Genomic DNA, 26094 nt, shown 5'->3' with positions numbered 1-26094 from the left:
GCTTCAGAGAAGAATTTCTGGTGTTCAATGAGATTAACTGTCTCCCCAAGGAAATCGTCTGAGGGATAACTCTTCCCTTCCCACAGGAATACCCAGAAGAGCCTCACTGATTTCCCAACTTCAAGCCCTGTGTCATCACAAGTTATGTTTTCACGGCCACAAAACATGTGGGTGACCGAGGATGCAGAGGCAGGGGCTGTGGCCAAAGGTACCTTGGTGTCTGCAGGTACCTTGATGAATTCTCAGGACGATACCAGGTCAGGTCCCTCACACCCCTGGACACCCGGACTCCAAGCAGCCCTGGTATTTCTCCCATTTGATTCTCTTGAGCTCTGGCTTTGCAACTCAACATGCACAAGATTGTTATTCAAGAGTGACGCAAGATGGGCCAGAGAAGATCTCTAACTACGCTCAAGCTCTTCCTCTGCTGAACGACTGCTTGACCTGACCCTCCCTTACAAGCCTGGCCAATCTGTGGCTTCAAAGCTCATTAAAAACGTCTAGCTGGGGCTAACGATCACAGGAGCATCATTCTTCAGGTGACTCTCGGACTGGAAGTCCATGCTGGCAGAGCATCATCAAAAGGATGAAGGCGAGAAACTGCTCAGAAACCTTGTCCATGTCACTAACTCCAGGATGTTTCTAGATAGCACCTAGACCCAGACTTCCTGCAGTGAACTAAGACTGGACCAGGGTAAACTTCACTGCATGTTAATCTCCGCTCAAACCATTCTACTAAAAAGGAGAAAACAGTCCTGTTCTAGATGGGAGAGACTTTTTATAGCAAGCCACGGATATCTGGCACACTTTGCTGAAGGTCTTTCATCATGCACACAAGGTATCATGCTATCTAGTAATCTGAGGAAACATCCACGGGTTTTTCAACCTCCTCTAGAAATTGAGATTCAACAGGAAACCACAAATACACCAGGCAATTAATTTTTTCTTTACCAAATGTTTCCAGTCATGTCGCAATTTTAACAGTAAGCAAACTACTTGGGTTCTTTCCAGTTCTTGTGCAACAATGTTCCTCATTTTTCATTTTCTTTTTTAAATAATCTGGCTGAGATTTTTTTTTAAGTTTAAAACAAGTTAGGAAGTCAGCGTGAACAGAGAATACTCTGCCTGCTAAATATTTACCCCCTCCGAGGTTTCTGTATCACATAACAAAGGTTTTGTACAAACAACCAAGTAAAGACTTTTCCCAGCTAAAAATATAGCGGACAGCCTAAGAAATAAGAGCAGAACAACATATCTACCGACACAGGCAACGCCAAGCTATCTGAACCACATAAATAAAAGTCTCATTCAAACATTCCCCCCTGTCCCCTCCCAGCACCATTCCAGGGGAACAAAGAAACATTAAGTCTTACTTTCCTGGTGTATATTTGATCAGACCTTCTGTTAACACAGTACGACAGCAGCGATGAAGAATATCTCAGCTAAACAACCGTCTACCATTCCCCTTCCTTCTGCCGAGCCCTCGCTGACGCAAGGATGGAGCAGCTGCTGTCTGTTTTTAAACAGCTCCATATTTCATAAGAAGCCGCTGATTTCTAAAGGACAGCAAACGCAGCCAATGGCTTACAAAATAAGAACCAAATGAAAGCAATTCGGGACACACTATTTAAACATCATGTCCACTTGCTCAGCTTCCTTCCAACGCATCGCCGCAGCTGAAATTCGGAAGACGAGTTTTGTTCGCCGTCTCGGCCGACTCTGTTACCACCACGAGCACAAAACTTTTAAATATTCATCTAAAACAGAGCAGAGGACACTGGAAAATCCCTCCCACGGCTCCATATAAGAAAAACCTTGAAACATGGGAGAAAACAAACCCAAGTGATTAGTTTGATGCAGACACAGACATTACTTCTGCACCATATTAACAATACCTTCCCCTAGTTGTGATTTCTGCTGCTGGGAGACACTGAATCAGCATTAAATGCCCATTTGAGATGGAAAGACTCTCCTTGAAGGACCTAACCATACACCTTGAGCTTTGGAAGACTTACCAGCAAAAGATATGTAGATATTGTTATTCTTTTTTTTAATCCAGGATGTATCAGATACCTGGGAAGCCCCTTGTGACTACTGAAATTCCACACTTTCGTCTTCTAAAAAATCCACAGAAGATACAGGTCACTGCATATTAGGACCTCAGCTTAAGCCTTTTCTGTTCTGAGTTGGTAGCTGTCACTTGGGCTGTTAAAAGCCATGGGTGACACCAGGCGAGTCCGTCCTGAAGGGCTCAACTCCTGCTGCCTCCTTTCTAGTTAACAGCTGCTTAAGAATATGGCTTTTTCAGTTGTTTGTGTTGTGTTGATTAGCTTAGATAAGGACTTGGAGAAGGAGGAGAGAGAAAAGGACATACAGGGGGAGCAGGATTTAAAAAGAAAAAGGCTTTCATCTGCTCTAGTAATTAGCAGGTCATGCTGAAAATGATCAGCATCTCTTTAAAGCAACTGTGCATGAAATGCGCAGAGCCCTGCTCAGGTCACTGCACCCGTACAAGTCGCTTAGCTCTATCAGTCACTAAGACCTTGTGATTTTCTAATTCCTCTCTGGCCAGGATCCTTCTACTTCCACTTTTCCACGCCGGGAGCCTGGGGATAAGGAGGTTCATCCATCTCGCTGCTCAGTCACAAGGGAACTAGGCATGCAGGTGCCAATGCAAATCAAGGACTAATTAAAGGTTTGCAAAGGACCTTCAGATTCTCTGATAAAGCAGCGCAGGGAAACTTGTTGCAAATTATTCACCATTCCTGGAGAAAAACTGGGTGCAAAGCCTCCTGATAATCTTCAGGAGGCTTCCCCAGGGAGATGATCAACAAAGAAGAACCAGAGTCTGCCCCAAATGTGACAGAGATCTTCTGTAACTGATCACCGAGCTGCTGTCCCAGGTGTCCCTCTGCAATGCACGTGTTGATTCCCACACAACGGCCTCTTCCCCCGACATGCACCAGCAGCTGTGGACCCCAAGAGCCTTGCCCCCTTTCACCCAAGCTTGAAAACGACATTGACAACACCGTCTGGGACTTTATACATAAGCCCTGGTGCAAAATGAACAGTAGAGAGAGGAATTAAAAAACAAAAAGAAGAAATTACAAATCAGCAAGAGAGCTCTGGTCATTTTGGCTCCCCTCTTCCCCACATCTTCTCTTGCCTTCAGAAAATCCAGCATCCCTTTCCAGGAGGGGCAGGAGCACAGGTCCTTTAATAGACCTGCCCTCCCCAAAAGAGGTGAAAAGATGGTTACAACCATGATAATTCTTCCTCTGATGTACTCACATCCTTCTATTAAGGACACATTACCTCAAAGGTCAGTAATCGCCAGCCGGAGCCAGCTCTGCCTCGACAACCCATCTTCAAAACGCGCCAAGCGCCTGCGAGTGCCCAGGACAGCAGGAGACTGTCCTCGACGTGCTGTCTGGACACAGCACAATCTCCTTTGGTGGCTGGGATGGCTGCGTCTTCTCAATTGTCTTTAATTTCAGCAGCTTTCCCTCACTTTGAAACCATTTTTCTGCCTCAGCTTAATGCTGATCCCCAAACCAACACACACACCTTCGAAGTGCTGCTGTTTGAAAGAGGCCCAGAAAGAAGGGAATTAAGAAATTGCTTTGCAAAGGCAGGAACGACTCCCCAGACACGCGGTGGGACAGGGGACAGTCCCTACAAGATCAGTGTGGCACAGGGACCAAGGAAAAAGCACGAGGGCTGGTCCAGGAGGGCAGCAGCAAAGCAGAAATGCTTTGTAGGGAGGGGAAAAAAGCAACATATAAACAGCAGAGACTGAAATCACCCAAACTCCATCCATACAGAAAACCGCAATGGTCACAAGAGCATCAGGAAGGAGCCAAAGCAAACTGAAGGTAAAACGCATCCCTCTGTGGTACCGAGGTATCCATCGGAGAAAAGGGAACGTCCCTCCAGGAAGGCAGCGTGGAGCACCTCAGTGACAAACCTGCAGCGATTATTAGGAAGGCATCATCCATACATAATTTTGAATTTAATTTAATTAGGCACCCTGCTAACTTCATTACTTATTTAACCGGACTGCTCATTCAATTTACGTTCCTGTTGTTTCAGATAACCGCTGCAGGCTCCACCTCAGCGGGAGATGCACTCAAGGACACATTTGGGGGTGCTGTAGCCCACATCCCCTCAAAATTAAACGTCACGCAAGGCAACCTAATTTTTGGTTTCATTAGCGTGCAACCTCCCCCAAGTGCAATATGAGCATTTTCCTTTGTGAATAAAACTCGCAAAATTATTTGCACAGCATTGGGGAAAATGTAAGTGTCAGAGACCCCGTCAACAGGGAAGGAGACTCAGTCTCCCAGCAAAGCCACCTCTTCATACAGAACAGCAGCAGAAGCTGATTGTTGAATCACAAGGACCAGGCTCTGCTACCTGGCCAGGGATGGGGCTGAAATGGCAGTGCCAGGATTTCACCCTTCACAAGACGAAGGGATCACGTAGACTTCATAGAAACAGGGGATCCTGGCAACTCTCATTTCCTCCAGCAAACAGTTCTCAGGGGCCTCTTCCAACCTCCTCCAGCAGGAAGAGAGGAACTTCTAACACCTAATCGCTGACATTTAAGAATGTGAAGCTCCAACCATCAAGTTGACACCACAGCAGGGAATGCAGCTAACAGATATACAGTTGCATGCTCCCCAGGGTGTGGATTTCAAATTGGAGCTTAAAAAGAAGAGAGGAAACTAACCTACGAACCCAACTTTATCTGGGGTGTATTTATGTGTGGCCACACCACAATGTAAACACCTGGGAGGAATCTGCATTCCTCCTCCAGCAGCTGTGTCTGAGCCATGCTCGTATCTGGAATCTTTTAAGTTTTAAATGCTACTTCTGCTTGCTCCTTGGTGCCAAAATGCCTTGCGGCACATGCGTGGGGAAGGAGCGGAGCAGGAGAACACTCAGTAAAGTACCAAGACGCTCCAGGTACCAACGTGGTGACCACAGAGGAGAGGTTGAGGAGCAGACATCCACAGCATGCACAACAGGCAGCAAATGAAGGAGAAGCTGTGGTTTGAGACGGTCACACTCAGTAAAAGTCACTGTCCTCCCCTGCTTACAGTAAAAAACAAATTCACATTACTCCTAAGTAAACCCAGTGTTTGTTATTTCTGCTTCTTTGTTTGCTATGCAGAGCTCAAAGCCAGGCAGCAATGTTTCCTGGCCAGCTGATGTTATTCATACACAACTTGGAAATCTAGGCTTGCATCTGGATTTATCAGTGTCACACGAGTTGCAATGGATTCCACAGCAGCCCACAACGCATGCGGCACTCCACAACACAAAAGCACCAAAAAGTGGCATTCGAGTCCTCTCCAACGCCACCCCAGCCAGGATCAAGGTCCTTTTAAAGCCAGAACTTCCTAAGGCACGTCCCCAGCTGCTCAGGGAGCCGGCTTTACAACACAAAGCTCTCGTGTTAATGTTTGCATCTGCTCGTATTGAAGTATAAAATAAAACCAAGCTGTGCTGCAGCACCGACCCTGTGCAGACACTTGGGTGCCTCAACTCGGGCACCCTCAGGGATTTTCAGTGCGCCCTGGGGACACACAGATAAACAAATATTTAAATGAGATGCGTGTCAAGAGGCCCCTCAGCAGCTCTGTAAGAGATGTTCAGTGTAAAAAACGCTCAAGACAGAGGGCTGCGCAAACTCCCTGTGCCTTCAGTCGCATCTGGACTGACCTTCCCGACAGGCCTTGCCCCTTGTCTTTGCTCGAGTTACCTTGGCCAAGACCGGAGTGACCCCGGCCAGCCCTTCAGCTCTTTGCTGTCAATGCCCAGCCTGCACAGAAACCTGACCCAAAGCCCAGCGAGGTTAGCGGACAGGCACGCGTTGACGTCAGCGAGGTCCCTGGTAAGGCCACCGCAGGGTTTGCCTTATTCTTGGAATCGGCAGTGCTTGGAAGCCAAGGAACAAAGTTAACACTGACTGTTGGCTGCCTTGGTCCTCCCAAGGACCAGCCTGTCTTCTGCAGCCACCCCTGGCAGGGCTCAGGCAAGACGGGACTGATATCAGGTGGCTTTTTCCATGCCATCCATCCTGGATTTCTCCACATCAAGCAACCAAGAAGGCCAGACCAAGAGGTCAAAGCCTCAAGATAAGACATCAGGCTGTGGGGAGACCTGCACACAAAATGTTGACAAACGTTGACACGTTTCATCTCGTGTGGCAAAATTCCCCATTTCTAAGACTTTTAGACCTGGAGTTCCTTAGAGGTTCAAGGGTCAGCCCAGCATCTGCCCACTGGTGACAGCAGACGTGACCTCACTGGGACGTGCACAGAACGCCGGGGCTGACAGATTCCCAGATATTTGCTCTAAGGCCGAAGGTTCGCAGAGCAGCTCTGTGATTTACTTTCAGAGTTTAATTCTACCCAAGGGGATTTTTGGGCTGCATTTACCTCTTGCGCCAGCCTACCCTGCCACAGACTCTAGGAACCCCGTTAATCACCAGTCTCCCAGAAAAGAAAAATCTTTCATTACTAAATGTAGCTCTCTTAGAAACTGCCTGCAGATCCCCATGTGACAAGAGGAGCTCCGAGACGAGGGCTCCTCTGCTCCCGTGCCAGAACACCTGTTTATTTGGATGCCAAATACCAGTGGCTCAAAAGAACAAAATCTCAGTGCACTTCTCCCACACTGCTTTTGAAGATGATGGATGCATCTGGTTGGAAATCTGAGCTTTTAAACACAAGACAGACTTTTTAACACCCCCATAGCCCACAAGCGAGACACGCTAATCAGTCACTAACAAAGATCAAGTCCTCATTAGACCTGGAATATGAACGGATCTTACAGAAAAGCATTTTTGAGTATTTGTGTATTGAGGCTACTGTTCTATAGTCGCAAAAAGAAAATAAATAAATGAAAGAACCTAAGGCAGTTGCAGGCAGGACATGCAAGCTCAGTAAAAGTGTCAGTGCTTAAAGGGAAACAGTGAACACCTCGAAAATAAAACACACCTGTCAGTGTGCAAGTCAGCACGGAGACACTGCAGGGGATGGAGACCCTCAGCACTGCACAACGTGCCCGAGGCTGTTGGTTTGAAAAGGGATGATGGTTTACAGGGTGTTTGCACAGCTTAACAGACTCGCTTCCACATGCATCGTTTCTCTGCGCCCAGGTTTGCAGACAGCTAGGACAGCCCGCGGTCTCCATCAGGCTGTACCCACATCACCCCTGGCACCCAATGCCAGCAACAGTCAGAAGCGTCAGGAGCTTCTCAGAAAGAAGCTCCTTGCTAAGAGCACCAGCAGTGGCCACTCCAGGAGCTTTAATCAGAGTTTTAAACAAGTCACAGAATCACACAGAATCCCAAAATATCAGGGATTGGAAGGGACCTGGAAAGCTCATGCAGTGCAATCCCCCCATGGAGCAGGAACACCCAGATGAGGTTACACAGGAAGGTGTCCAGGCAGGTCTTGAAGTCACCGCATCAGTAGACATCCACCAGTGCCCCAAGACCAGGAAGAACGTGAGGAGGCAATCGCTGAAAATCTACCAGTAACCACACTAATTCAAACACCAGTAAAGACAGAAGGTGGTTTACATGGTTCTCAACCAGCCCTCAGTCTACCTGTAACTACCCTGGAACGAGCAGAGTGTGGTTATTTTAGGACCAGTTCCCCCGCCTAAGGCAAACAGCTCCTAGAGCAGAGCCTGAGGAACAAAAGCACGCTACCAAGCCACAAAACTCAACTTTACGGTATTCACAGCATCAAACCCACCCAGCGAGCTTTTACCTATGGATGTCACCAGGCTCTGCCCGCACTGTCCAGCAGCAGAGCCATCACAGTCCAACCCAGAGAAGGTCACCAAGGGGAGGGAGGAAGCTCTCCAGAAAACGTAGAAAATGTGCAGCTTTGTTGGGAAAGCAGCAGGAATGTGGCACAAAGGTAACTGCTACAGCCTGGGGCTGCCAGATGAAAGCAGGATCAATACTCCACTATGTTGTTCAACCCGTTTATTAGGGGGGGAGGTGGAGATAAATGAGTATTTGAGTTGCCAGAGGGTACACTTTCACCCCAATCTGAGTCAGCTGGAGCAAGTTCCTGCCCAGCAACACCATCTCAGCCAAATGATTTCAGCCTTACAGTTCACTTAACCACAGAATACAAAGAGCCAGGAACCCAGCAGTCGATAATGGAATAAACTATAGGTCAGTGACCAGAGGAAAACACACCATTTAAAATTATACCAATATTGACATGCACGGGAAACACAGGCTGGTGGGTTTTATTTATTTATTTTAAGCAGCCTATCTGCTCAGAAGCGGCGTTGAGCCAGCTGCTAAAATTACAAGGTTAGATTCTCAAAGCCCGTGGGTAAACTGCATAATGCCAGCGCACGCTTGCATCCATTAACGCATGGCACTGGTGAGCGGGGCTGAGCACGCAGGCGATCCGGCGCGGCGCACACGCTCTCGCTTATCGCCACGGCGAGGAGGTACCTGGGCGCCCAGCACAGCTCTGCTAAGCTGCCCCTGAAAGCCTGGCTTGTGGCCAGAGCACAAACTCCCTCCAGACACCCCGCCAGAAGCCCAGCCACGCTCATTTATAGCTCCATTTCCTCACAAGGCTGCTTTTCCTTGAGAAATTGCTGCAGTGACAATTTGCACCTTAAGATTAAAGGTTGTTACAGCTCTCTAGCAACTGAAAACACCCAGAAAAGCCCGCTTTTTTCCCCCCCCCGCAAAGTCCGAGGAGCATTTCGTCCATCGCATGTGAGCAAAGTGAGGACGAGGTGACACCAGAAATTGCAGAAAACATCTCAGCTGACATTCGTGCTGTACCACAAAGCAACCTTATTTCCTCAAAATAAAACAAGACAATGTGAATTTGGCAGGGCAACTGAGACAAGCAGCAGGCACTAATTCTGGCCAACCTCTCAGCTCCATCGAGTAAAGCAAAACCAGCTGCACCATGTGCACCAAGCAGGGTTTCCAGCCTTTAGGATCAACAGAAGCGTTCAGCGCGATCCGACGTGTATGCCCCACCACAGCATTAAAGCTAAATTTTAACACGTTTAGGCAGCGGGATCTCGATGCCAGCTCACCCTGTTTGCAGAGCTGGCTGCTGCAGTCCTCTGGCCAACCTCCCCGCGCTGAACGGCATCCAGATCGCTCCCCATCCGTCCTGGCAGCGCCGCAGCCATCGCTCCCGCGCCTTAACCCGCCTGATGCGGCAGCCGGGCACTACAACACCATTTGCAACGGCAGCCAAGGGAACGCAAAGCCGAGATTGATGACTTTTGCAGGAGAGTACCAAGGAAACAAATTGCACTGTTCCCCAAAATCACTTTTCCTCAAAAATACCTGCTTGCCAGAAGGGAAAAGCCTTCAAGGCTGAATCTGGTGCTCAGGAAAAGACAAGATTAAGAGCCCCAGAGACCACCTGCTGTATCTCCTCCAGCAGAAGTGAAATAGAGCGGCGAAGTTTGGCCGGGCTGATCTCCCCCACGCCACCGAGGGGCAAGTGACCAACACTAAGGGCTGCAATAAAGTTCAGCTTCCCAGCCCAGCCCCTCCTGGGCACCCTGCTCACCGCCGCTACCAAGCCCACCAGCATTCCCACCAGCAGGAGAGCCAACTGCCCATTAAGAGCTGGACTCCTGCCACCCCCTCGCTGCACAGGTGCCACCCCGGGTGACGAGACAGCTCCGAGAGCCGAGCCTGGCAGCACCGGAGCGGGACAACACCCGGCCTTTATTCAGCGCCTGTCTCTGCCTCTCATTTGCTTGGGAAATAACCAGCAGGTAAACAACACCCAGCTAGCAATTTGCTTACCAACAAGGATAAACAAAAAAACAACTCTACTTTCAACTTTTTTTTAAAATTTCAGAGTAACAAAGCCTTAATCCAGGCTCAGTAAAGCACCGCATCGCCTGGCTTGGCTCACTTTGGCTACCAGCAAATCAATAGCTTTCTTATACCTCTCTGCTCTGCTTGGGAGGGAAAAGGGGCCACTTTTTTTCCCCAGCCAAGACATCTGCACAAGGCATCCGTGTGCTGTGAGCCAGGACCCCTCACGGGGAGAGCTGAAAAGAGATGAAAGAGCACTTTGGCACGGCAGAGCCGGCTCCTCTCGCCCTCATCTCTGCTGGCACTGCCAGCGCGTTTCATGTGGGAAAGTTTTCAACCCCAGTCTGGCCTCCCAAGCACCAGCAGTCCTGCGCTGGTTAGTTATTCACAGCGGGGTGGAAGGAGGGGAGGAAAAGCCACTCGGAGCAGAGGTTCAGATGCTGTAGGTGGGACTGCACAGGTCTCCTGTTCTGCACGGGCAGCTGCTGACTGAGCTGCTTATTCTGCACATCCATAACCTTCAAAAAGGAGCCTCCAAGGCACTGAAGAGGAAGCATATAGGAAATCCAGCCTTTGATTCAGGAACACCTCGGTGCAAATCAATCAGTCCCTCTCTGCCTCCCACCAGAAAAGGGTCTAGAAATCAGTGAAGAGATGAAGCCAAATGGCCCAATGTAACGCAAATATAACAGTCCCAGAAGCACCCTGAGCAGATCAGCAAGCGCAATCGTTATTCCCCAGCACACAACAGGGGTGTCCAACCCCTCCCCAGACAGAGCCACAGCAGAAGCCATTGCAGACCTGTCCCATGTCACAGTGGGGCACGGGTGCCACAGGCTGAGCCTCCCCTGAGCCCCTGGGCCACAGCAAACTGGTTCACTTCCAGTCCCAGTGAACTGAAGCCTCCCTGAAGGTCGCAGGTGGCTGCAGGAACCGTGAGACATCCAAAACAAGCACCTTTGCGAGCATCACTGGGCTGGGGAGCTTTGACTTTTCCAAAGGTGAGCATGGACCAGGCTTTCATCTGCACCCACAGGTCACCCCGGGCTGTGTGCCCCTGCACCCCACGGAAAACCCAGCTCCACGCAGGATGCTCAGCCCTGCAGAAGACAGGGGCCGATACCCAAAACCAGCCAGCAGCAGTACACGGTAAATCCCACAACTTTAACATAAGAGCACACACAAACCCGTATTACAAACATCAACAGAGCTGTGTCAATTAGATTAGGCTCTGCCTTGTTATCCATCATGTTTACTGTACATGTGAATGCTTTCTAAAGAGCAGATGCTTTTCAAGTTTAATAATTCAACCGTTTAGAATTGAGCAGTGAAAGACCCTGCACACAAAGAAATAAATGCACGCACAGCAGAAGCCTTTTTGTTGATTTTCAACTATTTTTTTCTTCAAATATAAAGTACCAAGAATGCCAGACATCTTTTCTTCTGACGAAATGACAGACAACGAGGATGTCTAATAGGTGGAAAGCATCTGGAGAAGAAAAAACAAGACGACCCTCAAACATATTCTTGCAGGCCAACTTCTGAAAACCACATTAATAAGTAATACCGGCTTCCCTTGAAACAACAGCAGCAAAAGCTTCAATGGACGACGTCACCAGGACTCGATCTCCGCTGCAGATCAAATGCCACCCGAGCAGGAAACAGCTGACACACAGCTCAGTGCAATTACACACAGTGCCCACGCCACAAAGGGCCTCCTCTTCACTGCAGGGAAACTCGGCACCCCCAGCTCTGCTCCCTTTGCTGACAACCAGCCCCTCCTGCCCCTCGAAGGACAAAGGACCCGGCGCATCCCAGGCGCTGGCCCTACGGGGACGCTCAGCAGCGGGAGCACAGAGACGGACACCCGCACAGCACCCCACAGCTCAGCCGGGCTCTGATAACATCTTCCCACAACATGGCACCTAAGGTCTCCAAACCTCGATTTTTCCATCTGTTAATAAAAAAAGTGAACAGAACTTTGCCACCGCAAGGGCTAAATGGAAAACACCTGTGAAAACGATTTCCCAAGTGTGGCATGCACTCTTTGTACTTACTGCTATCAGGGCTCGGACTATGAGTTGTTCAGAGCGCAAACTATTTGTGTTATACGTTGAAGACAGTACAGCCTGTTGTTAGCACTCAATGCACAATATTTTCTACACACCCATCTCATCATCTCAGTAATTTATACCATGACTAGCTCTTTTACATTTACTCACACGTAACTACATAAGTTTGACATTTACTGCATTATCACTACAGAGAAATTACTGTAGGGGACAAATTAATTACCTATGCAAAGCAGGCTAAGAATAGTCAGCAACATACTGTACCACTGAAACGCTAGACAAAGCCTCAAACAGAACTCCCCTCGTGTGGAGGATTACAGGCTCTACCCACAAAAGACTCAAGTGTCTTGCCTTATCTTTACTCCATTTAAAAGGAAACAGACTTTCCCAAAAACCTGATAGAAACATGCCTTTACAGAACAAATGCAAATGGATTAATGCACTTATCAGCAGTAGGCTTGAGGGGAGGCAAAGGCATATTCCTAATGCTGCCTAGATATTCTAAGATACTTTTAATTAAATTATAGAGCATCATTAGCTAATGAAATATTTGGGTCCATCGTTACACAACTCTCCTCCTCCTGCTGCCTTGCAGACCCCACGGTCTATGACTCCACACAAGCATTTCAAGGACAAGGAAGACATGGGGACTGCAAAGGGAGCTGAAAGAGAAAATCCTCATGGCTTGTCCTTCCTCCCAGGCTGGCCAGGGCCTCCCACGCTCGGCTCCGGGACACACAGTTGTCCTCAGGAAACTCGACTGTGTCAGCAGTCACACTATCATCGATGGTTTGGTTTCGAACGCCTTGCGCTGGCTGAGCGGTTTAACAAGCACATAGCAAAACGCTGCCTTGTCAAGTTCTGGATCGTCAGCGTTAAATCCTGGGAGCAGCCAAGTAAGAAACGGGCCTGCACACAGAGAAATGCGTCTCAGCGTTTTTCCCCTGCCTCGCCCTCCGCCGGCGCGTGTTTGCTTTTGCTTCTAAACTTTGCTTCTCTGTGCAAACAGTCTGCTATGAGAGGTATTTGCTCAGTCCACAAGTTTCCTGCATTTTTGTCCAGCTCTAGGGCCTGATAGTCGGGCGTTTCCAGCTCAAAGACCCAGGCTATGGAAAAACGACTCCAGCCCGGCAGAAGTGATGCACCACCGGGCACCAGAAGCCAAACCACTTGTGAAATGGTTATATCTGAGCATCGCAGCCCATGACAGGGATGCTGCAGAGGACTCGGGGGCGTCAAAGGGAACCTCAGCCTCTTCACCCAGGAACAAAGACACCCAAAGCACCCCCACCTTTGAAGCCAAGCTTTGAAAGCATCAAACAGCTGCAAAGCCACAGAACAGCCTTCTCAAAGCTCTCCTGTCCGCCTACCCAGCGCCAAAGACACTCTGCCCCTGGTCATGCTTTGTAGGCAGGCCAGCTCTGAAACTCAGCCCATTTACAGTCAGCTTTTATACAACCGCCTTTATTCTACTGAGAGCTTTACACCACACCCATCGCCACATTCCCTGGATTTACATGCTCAGCCCATGTAAACGCAGTTATTTTCCTTTTTCCCAAGGCTTCTGGCACCCATGTCTTCCAAATGTTTGCTGCAGATTTGCCCCACGCCGATCCTCAACGAGCCTGTGGTGTGTCTAACACACTGACCGGCGTCCCCCTGGAGCAGCACCAAGCACAACAGGTCCCCAGCAGGCTCTGGATGTAACAATAACACAGCAAGGAACAGTCCAGTTCAACAGAAACCCAAGGGAGCAGGATTTGGTGGATGGAGGTTATTAGCGCATTACAAATAGAACAGAAATTCAGGAAGCAGTTATCTCCAGAAAAGAAAGATTCATTTCCTTATGATGCTCGCAAATCACACTGCTAAGTTCAGATCGGAAGAGCTGGTGCTCAGGAGAATGAAATTACGCATGTTGGATCACACAGGACACCTGAGTGGATAATAGTGGAAAATTAATGGCAGCATATGTGCCTCAGGCAGAGGACTGGAAGACCAGCAAGAGAGCTGTGCTACGCTAAACTTCATCATGATGAATGAAACCCACTGCAAATGCAGAAATACCGTGATTAGATGTACACCGGAGGTTCAATGTCTTAAACATTAATTGGTTTTCTCCAAGAGCACCTCTCCCAGCCAACAAAAGCACATGTAAACTCTCCTTCAGAGACAAAAAGGTACAAGGAAAAACAATCATGAACTTTTGGAGATCACCGGCCTCGCACAAGGATTTGATCCCTGGATCTTCTCCAAAGAAAGCTTTCCAAAGCAGCACATGAAGTGGAACTGCAGAGATTAAGCAACCTGCCGCTTAACTCCTGTGCTGACGATGGAGGGTCTGGTGCCCGGGCAGGCTGGTGACCCCAGGATCCCCTGCCCCCGTCCAGCAGAAACCCTCAGACCTTTCCCACCTCAGCACCATCAGAGCGGCGTTCAGGATGCAAAGTACAAAGCACTGGCATGGGACACCAACTGCAGCCACCATGCGGTCCATGTTGAAGTAAACTCATGGCCTCGTACCACGTACCCGGCTGCTCCCCCCAGCCCTGCCAAGCCGCCCTGTCTCCTCCGCCAGAGCATCGAGCACTTTGCCTGTACATTTCCAGCAATCTGTTGTTTTCACCAATGCCAACTCTCTCCTTGCAAACCTAATCCTGGAGCCTCCCTATGACTTGCCTTCACAAGAATGCTAATTAGGTCTTTACTACCCCCAGGCTTTCTGAAAGAAAACAGGCATCTGCCATGTGCACTCCCACTCCGGCTCTGTTTTCCCCATTCCAAATCAACAGAACAAGTGTGTTACTCGGTCAGTGACACGCAGGGGACACAGTCAGCTTTGTAAGAAACCTGGGAAAGGAGCTGCATCACCCATCACACGCCATGGAGGAACATCCGTCCTCCCAAAAGAGACCATGCACCTCATGAGAGGCTGCCACACCTGGTCACCATGTCCTGGGTCCTCCTTCCAACAGTGCTGGGTTTTCTCAGCGTTCCCCGAGGAACAGGCTGCTCCCACACCTCCCTGCCCACACCCAGCCTTGCCAACCCACACCATCCCCTTCCCAAGACACCCTGGTATTTCTAGCACAAGGTGCACACAGCAAAATCTGCTTCCATCAGCTGGTCACACCAATGACATCCACCCACAACTGTCCTCCTCCAGCAAGGCCCACGCCCAGGGACACACAGGTTTCCCAGCTGAGAACCTATGTAAAAACAGCTGCCAAACCCCCACGACACCAGCTTGTTTCTTCAGTCCATGTCCACTCCTCACTCCTTCCTAAAAGGGAAAAGGCGGCATTTCCCAGGACCAGGCTGCTCACAGCTCTCGCGTAACCACGAACAGCCACGGAATAACATGAGGAAGGGACTGCTGCAAGGGATTCACCTTCTGCACCGCTCTAAGGTGACATAAAAGCCCCACAAACACCAATCCCTGCAGGTCCCACATTCTGACTCACTTAGAGCACTCCCAGCCAGATTTAGGGAACATGACATTTGTACAGAGGAGCAAAACTACCCTCACATTGAAGGGCCTGTTGCAAACAACCTTTGATGCACAAACAGGCACCCAAACACACTGACAAAGACAACCAGGCAAGCTAGTGTGAATTAGAACAGCAAAGTTTCCAGTTTCCAGGCACATAAGCCACCTTGATGATGATTCTCAGCTTTCCCAATTCAGAAGATGGCTCGGTCACCATTGCCCCCCTCCAAAAAGATTGCAAGTTCTCCACCCTTAACCTGTGTTGCACTTAGAAAACAGAGACTGGAAAGGGAATAGACTCAGATACTAAGAATGTGGCACAAATGACTCTGGGGGAAGCATTTCGGGGCTTGAGAGATTCTTTACATGCAGCATTTTACAAGCAGGACAAATCCCAGACCATGTGGCGACACAACGGAGCTGCCTGCAGCTGCCGAGCCAGCCAGCTCTAAGTTCCCCACATAAACGGTCCTTTAAATTTTTTAATGCCAGCTGCATGAATAGGACTTTTATGGATTCCTGCAGTAACGCACAAAGACAACCTCAACGTTTCAGAGCTGCTCCATAAGCCCACACGCTAGCTGCCTTCAGTAGATAGTTCAGACCCCATACGAAGAGCAAAACTCTTTCTTCCAGGAAGGTTGTCGCACTGGGGATGTTCTGCTGTCTCAAAGAAGTCAGGATTTCTGGTTAGGCTCAGCCAGACCAGAATTTGCAGCTTCAGTTCCCGAAGGCTGCACCAGACCCTGCTCCACCACCGCTCTCAGACCACTGAGAGGGTTTCTTTGTCCACACAGCGTGCCTTCCAGCAGAGGCACAAAGGAAACCGAGATAAGCGTGTAATCAATAGGCCTCACCCTCGCTGCTCTCCTGCTGTCGCTGCTATTTTTCAAAGGGAACTTCTCCTTCCTTCCTCCCTTCTGCATCGTCTCCTCCGGCAGCCGAACCAATAGCTGTGACCACACTAAGCCGGGCCTGGCAGTGGGCTCAGAGGAGCTGTGTCGTGCTTCGGGACAGCAGCTTGCCCGAGCCAGCATGTCTCCATGAGCTGCTTTTGCTGGCGTGACCAGGGCTCCTCTGCTGCAGCTGTGAAGCTGCCTCAAAGGCGCTAACACACCCCAATGGACCTGGTCCAGAGCATAAAATATTATCCCTGTCCTCTGTAAGCAGCAGCTCAAGCCCCCATGGGAGAAGCTGTGACTCCAGGACCAGCCCCACATGTCCTCCCTCCTGCTGGGTGCCAAGAAGAGATACACAGCTTCAAGGCATGAAGGGAAGTGGTCTTGTTTCTCTTCCCACATCCGGGGCACCAAAAACACCCTGCGATGGATTTTCACGCTTATCTCCAAGGGTTGCCTCCCCCTCGTGCCACAGCACAGGGGATTTACAGCCCAATTCTCTTAAAACTGCTCGATGCAGCCCAATCCCACAGCACCTCAGTGAGCAGCTGGCAATTACTCTGCAGCATGCGCTGCTGTTTCCAGCTGTGCGGCTTCTGCAGAGCGAGACAGGATGCTGTGGTCCTTCCAGGACACCTGGGAAGCACGATACCCAAAGCCTCAAAGAGACGTGTTCACTATAGGGAAGCGCAGAAGAGCTCGAGCTACACTAAGGCTGTACGATCCTCACTGCCCTGCTGAAATTCCTCAAGGGATAGACATGAAGAGCACAATGATGGAGATAAAAGATATTTCTCGAGTGCTCCAGTGTAGCTGAGACACAGAGAACAATCTGTGCTGTGCTTTCAGGAAATCGTCTCCCTTTTCCATATTCATAGTGTTCCAAAAACTCCTACATGACATCCCCTCTAGATCAGTGCAAGCTATTGCAGCACTCGGGAAAGGCAGACGAAACCTTGAAGACACCCTCGCAGCACATTCAGTGAGGCTGATGGTTTATCCACCTGACTTTAATCTTCCCCACGTGTCTTCAGCAGCTCCCAAGAACACATAGAGACCTCCTGGGACTTTTTCCACATGCTGTATTCAGTGCGTTTCACTGCAAGACCAGGCTTTCAGGGCTGAAAGCAGGTGGTAGGGCATGGAAATACACAAGATAGCAAAAGGAGCAGCCAACATCAGGCACAACCCTTCCATTTCTGCACCAAATGACATCATCCCAAGAACTGTGCAGTGACAACCAGCTGAGCCTGACGATTTATACGAGGAAACGCCATGGCCGTACAGCCACACCACCAGCATGCTCCAGTCCCACAAGCACAACCCACAGCCGCTGGGCTACAGCTGAAAAACCTGGCGGGGCGTGCGAGAAATGAAGAAAATCAATACCAGTTGGGCTGTCTGCAAATCTGCTTCCCCCTCACCTTCCCGCTGAGGACAGCTCGTCAGGAGCCTGGAGAGCTGCCAGACCCAGCTGGGCCCGTGCAAGCGATGCTGCAGTCCTGCCCGAGAGACGTCTCGCTGCCGGGACCCACAAACCAGATAACCAGCCTGCTCCAACCCTCTCCCCAACCCCCTCCTCGAGACAGTAGGTGAAAGTGGTACAGGCAAGAAATGAAAAGCGTAAATATAATTCAGCCCAACGTGCACCTGTCCTCCAGACAAAGCCCGCTCCCGGAAGCCAGGCTGTGCCTCTCAGCACACAAAGACGGGTCTAAATCTGTCTGTAATAGAGCTTTTCAGGCTGACTGAACAGTAATGTTCACAAGCTGCTCCCCTCGAGGGAATACTGTATCTTCCTCACTGCATTACCCCAATCAGAAAGATCAGCGAGCAGCTCAAAGGCATCGGTGGAAGAGGCACTGCTGACGCGGTTCCATTTAGAATCTATCAGAATATTTTATTCCTCCCTTTGAAAGTGACAGATTAGGTATTTCCACATCTCTTTGAAGTCTTGCACAACAATTCACACCAGTGGACCAAACACCCCTTGCTCCTCATTCCTCTCGCTGTGCCAGGTACTGCAGATGGGAGAAAAGCCTCTTTGAGAGCCCCCCAGAGTCACCCGAGGCGAAGCCACCTCCGCAATCAAAGCCTCGACTCCCAGCCAACGGGTAGCGATTTCTCTTCATCACAGCGAGCTTTGTTTCCATTCCAGCTTCTTTATTTTCAGAAAGTCTCCTGGAAAATTAAGTGCGGTGCACCTCTATTCCAAAAATCTTTCCTTGGCAAGCGCCGGGTCCCCCCTTGCTGGCAGACACTGAAATTAAACGCAGCCTCCCTGTTTGTTTCCTTCTTGCTGTGGATATGCACATCCTTGCTGAGCTCTGGAAGCAATTTGTTAGTTGGGAAAAATAAAGATTTCTAGCTCCTACATAAACAATGGCTGGTGACAGGAGGGGAAAGACAAGGGTTAGAGAATTTCTCACATTTTATTAAAGTGTCTCTCAGTGCAGCGGATCAGACAAAAAGAACAAACCCAAACAAACAGATTGAAACAGCCAAATACCAAGAGGGTACTGGGGAGACTGGCTGAGGCATCGCGGGGCAGGCACAAACAAGGATGGACTTCGCTGTTCCGTGGTACAGATGCCTCCCAGCTAAAAGGTGTCAACACAGACCAATATTGGAAGAGCAGAGCCCAGGCTGCTGTACTTCCCAAACACACCTCTGCTGGTCTCAAGTCTGAGTGCTAGGAGGGAAAGAAAGAGTCTTCCCTCATTTCATGTGCAAAAGGGGAAAAATAAGCAACTCAGTCAGTGCTTCCTCCAGCCCAGAGCACAAATTGATAGGATCAGGCTGATCTAATCCAGAGGGCATTCCCCTGCAGATTGTAACAGTCTCAAAGTAGGTCATGCTTGGGCTTGAGTTTCTCAGCAAGCCCGACTGACATATTTCTAGAGCGTGTGTAGGTGCGTGTGTGTTTCTCCCTTTCCCTGTAGTAGCTCGCGGTGCAACACTCATAACCAGAAACCCAAATTAGTTCACAGACAGGAGTGAAGTCGAAGGGCCGGATGTCTGCTCGAAACAGCAAGAGATGAGTTGTTCCAGCCCAGTGACCCTCCGCTCAGCACCGGGAGCTGCGAACGGCCTGGGGCAACCCCTCCTGCCCCAACCCAGCCAAACCGCTGCACATTTCAGCCTGAACTGAAAAACACAGACAAAACACCAAACCAGGAGACCTTCCTGAACCTGTGTCTTGCACAACTACAATCAGGACTCCAGGTCGTTCTGGTTTTCCACCTCAGCACCTCTTCACCACTCCCTTTATCACCTGAACATGAGAGGCACATCACAATCAATGTTTGCAACCAGATCCCTACAAAACAAGGGCTAAGCACTGCTGTAATTTTGATTTGTCAGGACACAAGAGGAGCACATCTCTATCCTCCCTTTATCACCCTGGGACAGCTCCAAAGCAGAACACCTATCCATACAGAATTGCTTTTACAGCCATGCGCTCAGAGCCCTTCCCGTAACTCTCATTTCAGATCCTCCCAGCTGTCACAGCGCTTGCCTCATCCTCCTACGAGTACAAATGCAGGCTTTCTTCAGGGTCCTGAACTGTTTATGTGCAGAGCGAAGAGGAGAATTGCATTTGCCGAGGCTATGAATGATTTATCACCACGCTGAATGCGGGAGGAGCGGGGTCCCAGGGCTTGCGGCACGACCGGAATCTCGCGGGCAGGCTGCATCTGCAGAGATGTTTGTGTGCGCTCTTCAAATCATCATTAACCATCAGGACCCTCGAGAGGAGCATTTATTTCCTTGGGATTGTAAGGGAGATGGCTGCTGAGAAAACAGCTGGGCAGGATTTAGCCCCATTATATCCGTCTGTCTTGTTCCGCTCTCCCACCCCTCCACCTCCCAGTTTAATTGGGTACAGAAATAGAGATAATAATGAAAATTAAAATAAAGAAAAAAGTAGGGGGAAGTGCAGTACATAGCACAGGCCAAGCGCGGGTCACGGCTCTGGGCGGTGGAAGCACACACAGCTGCACAGGGCAGGTTTTATATTTCCAAATATTCCCCCCACCCCGTGGTTTTAGGTACTCGTCCCATTCTCCAGATGATTGCACGGCGCTGTAAGTGCAGGTGTTATAAATAAACAAAAATATGCCCATGACAGCATGCAGCTTTCGGCTAGGAAAACGGGCATCGAGTATTCTTAATGAAATGGGTGTGCATTTCCCAGCAGTTCTGCGCTCTCTGGAGACAAGGTGATTACACAAATACACATAACAAGAGCCCGGCCTTGACTCCATCTACGGGAGTTTTGCCACAGACCAAAATGAGACAGAAATGCCATGCCGTGGGCCTCCCCCAGCCAGCCACGCAGACCATAACTTAATATTATGCCCCCTATTAAGGGTGCAATACCAAGAGATAACCATATCTAAGATGGCACTTTGTGTCTAGGGATAAAGCAGGATGGAGCCAGCCACCAATCACTCTGCATCTCTTTCCTTGCAGGATTACACAGGCCAACTCCACCGATAGGAAGTATTTATAAAGTAGTATTTTCGTTCTAGATACTGCAGACTTTTTATAGTTACCGTATCCCTATATTTATTTTCGGAGTACTATATTTCCATGCACACAATCTTCACCTCAAACCCACTCATTAAAAAAGCACTGCTCCCTTGGAAAACAGCCCTCGGATCACCCAACCCTCCTTCCAACAGCTGTGAACCCCAGCAGTCATCCCAAAGGCTCCCTGCAACCAGGGAGGAGGAACCCCAAGCAAAGAAGAGGGAGGACCAGGCAGCGGACGAGCAGCCACGGAGTAAACCTCTCTTTTGTACTACATACACCCCCTGCACCGCACTTGAATAATTTCCTCCTGCCTCCCCAGGCAACCCGTGGATTAGATGCATGAAAGTACGGCAATTACCCTCTTCAATTACCCTAAAGACTCAGGAAGAATAAATTTTTTGCAATGGAGAGCCCTCTTGCTTGCTCCCCTCGCAAAGCCGAACCCTTTCTCCACCTACAGCTACCCTACCGAAATCTGTATGCATTGCAGAGCATCACTAAGCAGTCAGCTTTAATTTCCTTGGAGTCCCCCAGATGCGGCATCGCGGCTCAGACACAGTTATCCACCGGCTTTGGAGGCTTCGTTTCTTCTCTCTCCCCCCCGACACGCAGCCCACGTATCACAAAACACAAGCATAAAGAGAAGGGAACAGCGAAACTTCTCTCCGAAACCATCTCTTCATCTCAGGCTCACGGATGTGGCGCGACACCAGCCTGGAAAAGAAATCCCCGCAGCCCACCACGATTCGGAGAAACAGCACCAGACATCAGCTGACACCAGCAATTACACCCAAACAGCAGATACAAGGTCTGTTATCGATCTGTTCCTAGAGGGAAGGACAAGCTATCCAGTAAAAAGGGGTGTCACGTTATTAAATTCTGAAAGGATAATAACCCAACACAGAGGGTACAGCTGTTACTGGTACACTTCAGGCTTCATTTCCAAGCCTGACAGGGAGCAAAGATCATCAGAGAGCTTCAGCGTTCAGAGACAGGCCTAGAAATTGCAGGAATAAATTAACATATCCATATCCAAATTATTTGGCTAAGGGGGCCGCAGTTCTGCTGGCAGGAACTGGCCTCACGCTGCTGCCAGGCGCTCCCAGCAGTTGCTGTAACCTCTTGTGAGCTGGTACCACGTTGCTCGAGCAGGAATGTAAAACGCTTCCACCTCCCCAAGCTCTGGAGCAAAGTTTTGACAGCCCAAAGACTTTCAACAGCCCGTGCAAAAGGCACAGAGGAGGACAAGCCAAGCCCGGCGTCCTGGTGAAGAACAGCGACAGACAACCCTGTGCAAAGCCTGGATCAATTCTGCTGCAAAAAGAAAACATGGCTCAGGTAGGCGAACAAGCCACAGCCTTTCAACATCAGCAGCTCAAAAGAATGGGAGAGTTTAACTAAGCTGCAGCTGCAAAGAAAAAAAAAAAGAGCCAAGAAGAGTTATCGATTTTTATGAGCTTGGAGTCAAGAGACCCATAAATTATTCACAAGGCAACAGAGATGGCAGATTTCTTGGACATTTCAGCACCACACCACAGAGAATTACGAGCTCAGGTCATCTGGCCAGACTGTCCCACAATCAGGCTTTTATAAACAGCAATAGCGATCTCTGAAACAGGTACCTGAGTGTGTCACAGCCCACCACGCCATGGACAGCAGAGCCGGACAGACAGAACCACACCAGACAAACGGTTCCACAATCCTTCAGGGATTTTCCGCCCCACTGCAGACAGCAGGTCTCCCTGTCCGCATTAACAAAATTACAAACCTGACTCCACGAATCAGCAATGAAATGCAGCCCCATCCCTGCCCAAACAGACTTGGCTGAGGAATCCAGTCCCTCCAGTCGTCCCGAAAGGCATTTGGGAATTCAGGTGAGAAGAGCCCTGTAGATACCAGTTTTCAGCTCAGATTTAAGTCTGGGCAGAAAACTTAAACTTGGGAGCTCTGCGAGGACTCCCAGCTTCATCACAAGCCTCATCTCTTAGTAAAATGGAAAGCAATAGTTTTTCTCCCCTTGTGAGGGAAATGCATTGATGGACCCAGGTAGAAGAGCAGCACCTCAGATCCTCATCACCACAGCCAGCCTCCAACACCGAAAGAAAGCCCCTTTGATTTGCAGCACCCAAAACACCAAGGGACACCTGGAATTATCCCATCACACAGTCAGAAAAGCACAGACCAAAGTGCTGCTGATCACGCCTGGCTGGGCCAAGCCAGCCCCTGCCTTCTGCTGGCTCAGTAACACCAGCCCTGGTCCCAGCTGTAACTGGGGAGCCTCTGGTTGAAGCCCTGAGCCAGGTGTGACTCCAGAGCACGCCTGAGACCTCAGCACTGCAAAGATTCTTGTTTAAAAGGCAGCAGATTGGAAACTTCACACCAAGATAAGTTTTTATGAAATCTAGCGGAGGAAGATCAATATTTTCTTTTGTTAAGTAAATCTGGCCACTGTGAAAACACTGGAGCAGCAGCTTAGAAGACAGATTTTTGTTTATCCACAGCACCAGAAGCAGAAGGAAGAACAAAGGCAGCTGCCCTTACCCATCACCCCGACACAAACCCCATCCAGGATCCTGAGCCTTTAACTCACAGAACAGGAAGCATAAATCTCTCTGTGCTTGTACAGAAAGAGCTGGAGGTTTTAAGAAGAGGTGGATGAGAAACGAGTCACTTCTCTTTACCCTCCCTAAAATCCCAGGGACTCAGACACCTGGCCAGTCGCCCACACCAGCACCGAACCCCAACGCAGTGTTGCGGCACCAAAGACACCCCAAGCCCCGCAGGTTTGCAGGACAAACCCCGCGTACTCCGCAGCGAACACGGCGATGGGAGGCGTGCTGGGGAAGGCTTTCGTGCTGAGCCGGCTCTCACTAATGGCCCCGCAGCAGGATCTGGCAGGCAAAGGCAGCCCCCAGATTTAGCCAGCGCTGCTTGAGTTTCAGATGGTGCAGAACGGCACATTGATCCATTTATCGTCTGTAGGTTGCCATGGAGACCACAAGTCATTCCCCACCATCGCCACCCCCCCTTCCCCACAGACCCCCCCACTGCTTTTCAATTGATAGCTGGGCACTGGGGAAGCATTTGCAGCACCGTGGAAATTAAATCCACACTAGAGGAGCAGGGGATTCAGAGCCGACACGGCCAAGGGACCTCAGCTTGAGGCGGCCTGTCCTGCTCTTCCCCACTGAGCGAGTCCAAGCAACGAGTCGCTCCGAGCCTCTCATGGAATAATTACTAGAAATTAACAATAATAAAGTGGGATTTTAATGCCCCTCTGTGGGTTCCCCTCTGATGCAGTAAGTGTTCACCAGGTAGCGGGGAGGGAAGGCTTCCCTCTCTGCAAATACACATGCCAAAAAGGGCTTTGGAGCATCCCAAAGCATCACCCCGCCAGCAAGCTCCCGCTGTCCCCAAGGAGGTGGCAGCTTTCTGCTCTTGATCTGGCAGATCCAGCAGGGAGGGATCACAGCTGATCCTCTGCTGAAGGGAGCACAGCACCAAGCAAGCACTCAATTTCTGTGTGCTACCAGCAGGATGAGAGTGGGTGGATCAAGCGGCTGAACCAACATGGGCAACTGAACCCGAGCTCAACCTCCAGCCAGCTGCTGCTGGGAAAGTTGCTCCTCAGGCTGCAGAAGACACAGGAGCAACCAGCTCTGGGGGTGGCAGAGCAAGGCAGGACCTGGGCACACCCCGTAATCCCACCCTGCAGAGATACATTCCCCAGTCCCTCTCCCAGGAAGCAAATACCTGACCCATCTTTGAGCCAAACATCCTGGCCATGCCCAGCACTGCCTCCCACACCTACACCTTCCAGGTTTTACCACCACGAGGTATTTCAGGTGCTGCTGTTTAGCACTGTCATTTACCAGAACAAGATATTATCACATTTCCTTTCTCCCACCCTATGTGGGATGAAGAACCACCATCAAGACAACCTGAGGGAAGTTTTCACATCTTAGTGCTAAGCTTTTAACTCCACACACAGCCACCCGAGGAAGTCACCTGCTCAGACAGAAGAGCTGCATGTGTGAGTGTGAAAACACGGTGCTGGCTTCACCCAAGGCTCCAAAAGCACGTTGCCACAAGCACCTCTTTGAGGAGCCAAAGGAGATGACCTTTGTGCCACGCACAGAGGAAGAGCTGATGTCAACATCCCCTGCAGCACAGCATGTCGCTGCCCGAGGAGCCCAGCACCCGGCGCTGGGGCGTGAGGACACGGGGCAGGTGGCGGAGCACAGCGCAGCAGCTGCGGGCTCGGAGCCTCCAGGGAAACTCGAGAAGCCCCGTGTAAATACTGTATGTGCCCGGAGCCAGCAAGCTCGGCGAGGGCTGCGGGTGGCATTTCCTGAAGGTTACCTCTAATAAGTGCTGTCAGCCTGCCAGCCTTCGACCGTCTGCTGAGTCCTTCTGCGGGAAGAACGGCACTGCCTGGACCTCTGTGGCATTGCCACTATCTGTGACAGCAAGAGCTCCCACGCAGCACAGATGAGGCAGGTGTAGGACACCAGGGCAAGCAAACCCACCGAAACCCAGCAGGGTGAGAGGGCTCCTCTCTTCTTCCTAATGCCTGGTCCCACAGCTGCTTGTTGAGCTTTATGCATCTCCTTCTCCAAAGCACAGACCTTGCACACGCTGCCACCAGAGAGGTCATCCCAACACTCCCCGCTCGTTTGCTTTTTCCAGTTCATCAGGAACAAACGAGGCGTCTTTACCTATTCCCACGCCTTTTCTGGTTCTCAGGGTCAAGTTTACTCACAACTTTGAGAGACTTTCCAGCCCCGTGCTCACAGACCCCCAGTTAAGTGGGTCTGCTCACCGCTGTTCTTCCAAAGCCCTGCTGGGCTCAGCCTAAGGCAGAAGCTCGCAACCAAACCAAGACCAGCCCCAGTCTCTCCAGTCCAGACATCAAGCTTTCCAGCAGAACCAGCAAATGCCCAGCTCCTCCTGCTAAGCCTCTGCAGCCCTTCCCCTCCAACCCTTTTTTCTTTTCTTTTTGGAAGCCCACTCCAAACGCAGCCTTGGAAATAAATGGTAAATGATCAGCGGCAGTACCTTGGCAGTGCACACCAGATAACAGAAAACACTGCAACTGTGAGCAGGGAAGAACTGGTGAGATCTGTTATTCCAGTGGGAATGTAAAAAAAGCCACGTTCAAGGCCTCCTCGGTTACGTAAACTTCATTTCCATGTCTTTTATCACTGATAAGATAAGCCGTTGCTCAAGTTCAAGTTCTGTATCAAGTAAACC

The 26094-nt window shown here is 50.0% G+C and overlaps 1 protein-coding gene across 22 annotated transcripts in view; it reads right to left on the bottom strand.

Annotated features, from left to right (window-relative positions):
* The window catches only part of NCOR2 (nuclear receptor corepressor 2), a 214985-nt gene that overhangs the window by 173993 nt on the left and 14898 nt on the right, over positions 1-26094 (bottom strand). The window contains exon 1 of one of the 22 annotated variants that reach the window (XM_065033373.1): positions 1374-7273. The exons of 20 other annotated variants lie outside the window; for them this stretch is intronic. The gene's annotated coding sequence lies outside the window, so the exon portion shown is untranslated. Of the gene's footprint in view, positions 1-1373; positions 7274-26094 lie in introns of those variants that run through there. One more of the 22 variants, XM_065033377.1, reaches the window with a different exon arrangement.

The sequence above is a fragment of the Columba livia genome, chromosome 17 (assembly GCF_036013475.1).
Source record: "Columba livia isolate bColLiv1 breed racing homer chromosome 17, bColLiv1.pat.W.v2, whole genome shotgun sequence".
NCBI classification, from domain to species: domain Eukaryota; kingdom Metazoa; phylum Chordata; class Aves; order Columbiformes; family Columbidae; genus Columba; species Columba livia.
Note: the sequence above shows the minus strand (reverse complement) of the source record. Positions and strands in the feature narration are given on the sequence as shown.